This window comes from Tamandua tetradactyla, chromosome 23 (assembly GCF_023851605.1).
Source record: "Tamandua tetradactyla isolate mTamTet1 chromosome 23, mTamTet1.pri, whole genome shotgun sequence".
In the NCBI taxonomy this organism is placed as follows: Eukaryota; Metazoa; Chordata; class Mammalia; order Pilosa; family Myrmecophagidae; genus Tamandua; species Tamandua tetradactyla.
Window position 1 is genome coordinate 37,034,563 of NC_135349.1, and position 6,094 is coordinate 37,040,656.

Here is a 6,094-nt window from a genome sequence, read left to right on the forward strand (position 1 = left end):
GAGTGATTGTTCTAACAACACATGGATGCATGGTTGTTCAGCTGACAATGTTTAAATATTTGTTATGATAAAATTCACTTGCTTTTTTAATCCATTTGAAATATCACAAGATACTGTAATGTATCTGTAAGCAAATGAAAAAAAAGTGCCGTTAGATTGTTTTGCTATTAGTTTCACTATTGTAAAATTTTAATGTTTTTCCTAAAACACCATAAGTGGGCCAATGTCAAGCTAGGGAAAATATTTGGAACATATATGACAGGTAAATGGTTGATGACCTTAATATAGAAAACAGTTCTAACAAATCAATAAGGAAAAGAAATTAATACACTTTGGCACTGACTTTCAAATGCTTCATCTGGGGGATATACCATATTTTGTTTATCCATTCATCAGTTAATAGATATTTATGAAAAATGATCTCAGTCTGTTTGTGCCCAATTTTCCTCTTTTTATATGGATGCCAGTCATACTGGATTAAGGGACCACCCTATTTCAGTATGATCTCACCTCATTTTAACCTGCCTAACTCCATCTGTAACACCCTATTCCCAAAGAAGGTCACAGTCTGAAGTACTAGGGATTAGATCACCAGCATATCTTCCATGGAGATACTATTCATTCCATACCACTCTTCTTCAACAACACAAGAATTCCTGGTCTTTCTTTCAAGATCTTGGTCTGAATGAAAGTCTCATCTCCTGATTGATACCTGAAGGGAATTTCTGGGAGAAGGTAAAAAATAGGTGATAGAAATACAAATGACTAGTAAACATATTTAAAACAAAAACAAACACCACTCACCTTCACTGACAAATGAAGAAATCCTTATTAAAACAGTAAGATGATGCCATTTTCACCTTCACATATTGATAATTGCCATTGTGGATCTTTAAAGAATAATATTTCAGTGTTCAGGAATTAAAAGGTGAATAAGACAAGTAATGTCTCTGCCCTCTTGGAGCTTATATTCTGAGGAGAGGACACAAGATATTTAAGGAGGGACTTAAATGCCAAGGTGCCAACTTTTTGAAGACCAGTAGGAATGGCGTCTCTGGCAGAGGGACCAATAAAGTAAGGACTGGGTTGCAACGATCTTGACCTGTTGGAACAACAGAAAGAAAACCAGAGTGAATGCAGTGTGATGAGTGAGGAAGAGAGTGAGAGGAGAGGAGGAGGAAGAGCCAGGGGACGGTGAGGCAGCAAAAGGGGGCCACATAGGTCATACAGCCAGTTGTCTAGAAAACACTGATAAGAAGGACTTGATTGGATTTGTATTTTAAAAACTTCACTCTGGCTGCTGTATGGACGTGGACTTTAGGAGGACAAAAGAGGTAGTAAAGAAACCTGGTAGAAGATTGTTGCAGTTGTCCAGGTAAGATAGCATGTTGATATGGACCAAGATGAGGCAGTGAAGACAGAGCTGGGACCAGAGTGAGGAGAATGAGGCACTTGCCTCGGGCACTAAAGACAAGGGGGCACCAGATTTCTTCCACCTCTGACAGGCCGAGGCTGGTAGAGGCTCCGCTTACCCGGTCCCCAGAGCTGCCCTCCTGCCGCAGCCTCCTTCCTCCGTTCACAGTCGGCCCTTCAGTCCCCACACAGTGAGCGCCTCCATCTGGGCCATGGGTGGCAGGGATCTGACAGGCTTCTTTCTTCTGGCCTCATTAACAGAGCTTTTCTCATGAACAATTCTACTCCCACTATAGCAAGTGGGAATGACAATAAGACATTTAGAGGCGGTAGACCTCCCTGTTTGCCTTCCTATGCTTTCCATCTTTGCCAAATTCCAAGAGTTGTCACTGAAGCAGAGGTCATATTATTAGGTCTACCATTCGGCAAAGTAACTAATTTTTTGATTTTGGAAAGAAAAAACCAGGCTTTCTTAGAAATGACTTCTGAGGAATCTGCTGTTAACTATGGTGAATTATTACACTCCCATCACTCCTCACCTTCTGAGCCAGCCTGTTTCTATTCAGTGTTCCAATCACAGTGAACTCAAGACTGACAATCTGCCTAGTCAAACTAGAACCCGGGCTGCACCGCAAGCCATCAGTGCTGTCCAGTCAGGAAGCCTGGCCCTTATTAGAGCGCCTGCCAAGGAAGGCACAGTTCTGTTTGGGCAAAGCCCTATGCTGTGAATAATTAATGCAAACTTCTTTTACCTTTTTACTCTAGAAGTTCTTCAAATATTCTAAATTTGGTGTAGTCTTGCAGATTACCACCTTTACAAAGAATGATTAATTTCAAGCTTTGTTTTGGGATGCTGACCCAGTGAATACACATTATGCCAAAATGGCTGTGGATGGTCAGAATATCTATAATGCATTCTGTACATTGCACATTGACTTCTCCAAGCTCACTCGCCTTAATCTGAAATATAATAATGATAAAAGCAGAGACTCTACTCACTTAGAACTTCTTATTGGTGATGGTCAAACATCCCTTGAACCCCCATGGCTGCTGCCTTTGGTCCTCACCATAGGCAAGGTCTGCTGCATTTGTCCCACCCATTGGGTCTTTAAGTCTCAGCTGTTCTGGAGATCCTGGTCCTTTCACAATCACCTCCTCTGCTGTCACTGGAAGGATAACCATGCCTGAGGCCAGTCGGATGCCAGGAAATTCTGTCCTCGTCACCAATCTCAATCCTGATTTTATCACACCATATGGGCTTTTTTAGCCCAACTGGAGTATATGTTGATGTACAGTGAGTTAAAAATGTATTTTATAAGAAAGAGAATGCCTTGGTTCAGATGGCAGTTGTATATCAGGCTCAACTAGCAGTGAACCATCTGAGTGGTCAGTCTTTATTGAAAAGTGCTTCGTGCTGCACTGCCCAAGCATCAAACAGTTCAGCTTCCTCAAGAGGGACAAGAAGGCCATAGTCTGCTAAAGGATTTTAGCAGTAACCCTTTGCACCCCTTCAAAAAGCCTGACTCTAAAAACTTCCCATATATCTTTGTACTATCAGCCACTCTGCACTTTTCCAACATCGCCCTTTCTGTTACAGTGGATGATCTGAAGAACCTTTTCACAGATGCTGGGTGTTCAGTGAAAGCTTTTAAATTCTTTCAGAAAGATCACAAAATATTGCTCATTCAATTGGGATTCATGGAAGAAGCAATCCAGGCCCTCATTGAACATCATAAAGATGACCTTGGAGAAAATCACCATCTTAAAGTTTCCTTCTCAAAATCTGTAATCTGATTTTTCTGTGAAATTTTCTCCTAAGGTTGAACCATAATCTCAGTAAAACTCTCAGACACATACTGAAGGAGCTCAAGATCAATTCTGCCTCTTTCAGAAAAATAACACTCTTGCTGAGATTAATATTCAAGTATATTAAAAAAAATCGAGTTGTCTTTTTCCATATTTCCCAGTCAGTGCGTGATCTAAGGTTTATTTTTCTTTATACCATAGTTTCTATGAAAATAACCTTCAAGAAAAATTAATTCCCTATATTAAAATTGAATTTTAAGAGGACAGAACTTCTTTTAGTTTGAGTCCAGATCAGCCTTATACAACATTTCTAAATTCTGTACCTTCAAAAATTTAAATATATAGACATTTATGTAATTTAAATTATTTATGAACAACTTTTTTAACTTTGTCATTCAGAAGTGTAACCACCAGAGGAAATGATGTTCTTTTATAGTTTATGTCAATTATTTGCCATATATTGGTAGTTATTACACATAAACAGATTGAGATACAGTAGGCACAAATTCATATTTGCAGGTTTCCTTATATTAATTCCCCAAGACATTCCTTTGAATAATGCGTATCTTTAACTTCGTAAACCATTTGGAGAAATTAAGTGTCTCAGCTGTCCCCAAGGAAACTAACTGGAAGCCAAGCAGGATCTATTAAAATCAGAATAATTAATAATTTCATTAGAAAAAAAATCATGTTTTAAATTTCAAAATGACCAAATGTTTGTCGAGACATATTATACAATCTTAGAAAATTTAAAAGGACGAATAATCCAACTTATATAAACTACTTTTTAGCAGTTGTTTTCAGAAAGAACTGTTTGCAAACTTAAGGAAAACTTTCAGGTCAATCTTATGGTTTGACAGATTTTTAAAATGTTAGTTTTGATAAGGTCTTCTTTTAGAAAAAGACTTTTTTTTGGTACCACTGTAATCTCTAATACTTAATCAGAATTACTGTGTATTTATTTAATTTCTTATATGTGTTATATGTATCCTTATGATACAATGGATTATAATTTTATCAAAGTATCTTGAAAGTTGTACTGGGGCTTAGTGAGCATTTTGGTTTTTTTTTTATCTGTTTTGATAAAGATTAAAAGGATTATTTCATTTTAGTTTTAAACAGTTTTCAGTTTTGGGGGTGCTTTGGTGCAGAGGTGGGGTGGGGGGTTGGAGTGAATGGTTTGGGGAATAAAATCATTAGAGTGCACACTTGTAGGCCTCTTCAATTGGAACTGATAGCAGTCGTTGCCGGTTATAGCATACCCATCGGGACCTGTAAAATGCAGTTTAAGATTCTGAATCTTGTTTAATTTTTATCAACCATCAGAATTTGTCTCAGGATTATTATTTTTTTCAGTATTCAGGTGAGAACTTGCTTTTCTCTGTTAATGTAACTTCATTACTGAGTGCTCATGTATTTGGGAGAGGTGTTGAATGTAAGAGAACATTTTAATGTTGCTTCATCAATTGCATAGTATAGATTTGTTTCTTTTTAAAAGGAAACTACTTTTTAAAAATTATTTCTTCAATGCTTGATTAGATTTTTAACAGCAGAATTGGTCAAAAGGCTCATTTTTGTCCACCCTTTTCAGATTTTCAGGGCGGCTCATCAACTTTTAAAACAATATCTCAGATTTGGGGGGATATGGTGGAGTGGGGAGAATGGAGGTCCCCCTGCTCCATGAGGCAAGATAGGGGATGGGGAGAGAATGGCTAGAACTGCGGTCCCCAGGGTGAGTGATTGTGTTAGGTTTTCAGGGGGGTTGAGGGAGGAGAGAGGCAGGGGTATCCGGCAGGGGAGAGCTGAGCTGGTCGCCTTGGCCGGGACCCCCACTGGGGGCGCTGACCTTTATCCGCTCAAGCCTGCCCCAGCTGCTGGCTGGGAGGCTTCCCTGCGCAGATCCACAGCCCGCAGCTCCCACACGGACCCAGGGGGTGGACGGCTGTCTGCTGCGAAGAGCCCCGCAACCGGGTGCTGGGAGCGGTTGCCCGGCTGGGCGCCGCAAATAGCTAACCCACCGGGCAGGTACTGCCGATCGGCTGCTTCTCCCTAACCCCAGGCTCTGATGGGCTCCCTGTCCCATGCGCAGGAACCAGCCGTCCACCGCCATGGCCAGAGAACGACGTCCCCCCACCCGGTTGCACACACCATCTCTCCAGCTGCTAACTGCAGGCGGAAGTCTGAGGGGAGGAGCGCCTCGGGGGCGCCACTTGCTGGAAGGTGCTGTAAGTGCAGGCAGACTAGGTTATTCTTTCTTTTTTCCTTTTTCTCAATATATCTTTTTACAGTAATTACTTTGAACATAAATGGACTAAAACTCACCAATTAAAAGATACAGACTGGTAGAATGTATTGAAAAATATAACCCATCTATATTCTGTTTACAAGAGACACATCTTAGAATCAAAGACACAATTAGATTGACAATGAAAGGATGGAAAAAGATCTTTTATGCAAGCTATAACCAAAAGAAAGCAGGAGTACCTATACTAATATCAGAAAAATAGACTTTAAATGTAAAGATGTCATGAGACAAAGGAGGACACTACATATTAATAAAAAGGACATTTCACCAAGCGGAAATAACAATCATAAATGTGTATGCTCCCAATCAAGGAACTCCAAAGTATAAGATGCAAACATTGGAAAAACTGAAGGGAGCTATAAACATGTCAACAGTAATAGTGGGAGACTTCAATACACTATTTTCCACTATAGATAGAACAACCAGACAGAAGATCAACAAGGAAATATGGAACCTAAACATTGGGATAAATGAATTACCTAATAAAAATATATAGATCATTACCCCCCAAAACACAAGGATATACATTCTTCTCTAGCATGTATAACAAGGAATGTTCTCCAGGATAGA

At 39.7% G+C, this 6,094-nt stretch overlaps 1 pseudogene; it reads left to right on the forward strand.

Annotated features, from left to right (window-relative positions):
- The first annotated feature begins 1,557 nt into the window (after positions 1–1,557).
- LOC143667420 (polypyrimidine tract-binding protein 3 pseudogene) lies at positions 1,558–3,207 on the forward strand (annotated as a pseudogene).
- Positions 3,208–6,094: the final 2,887 nt, after the last annotated feature.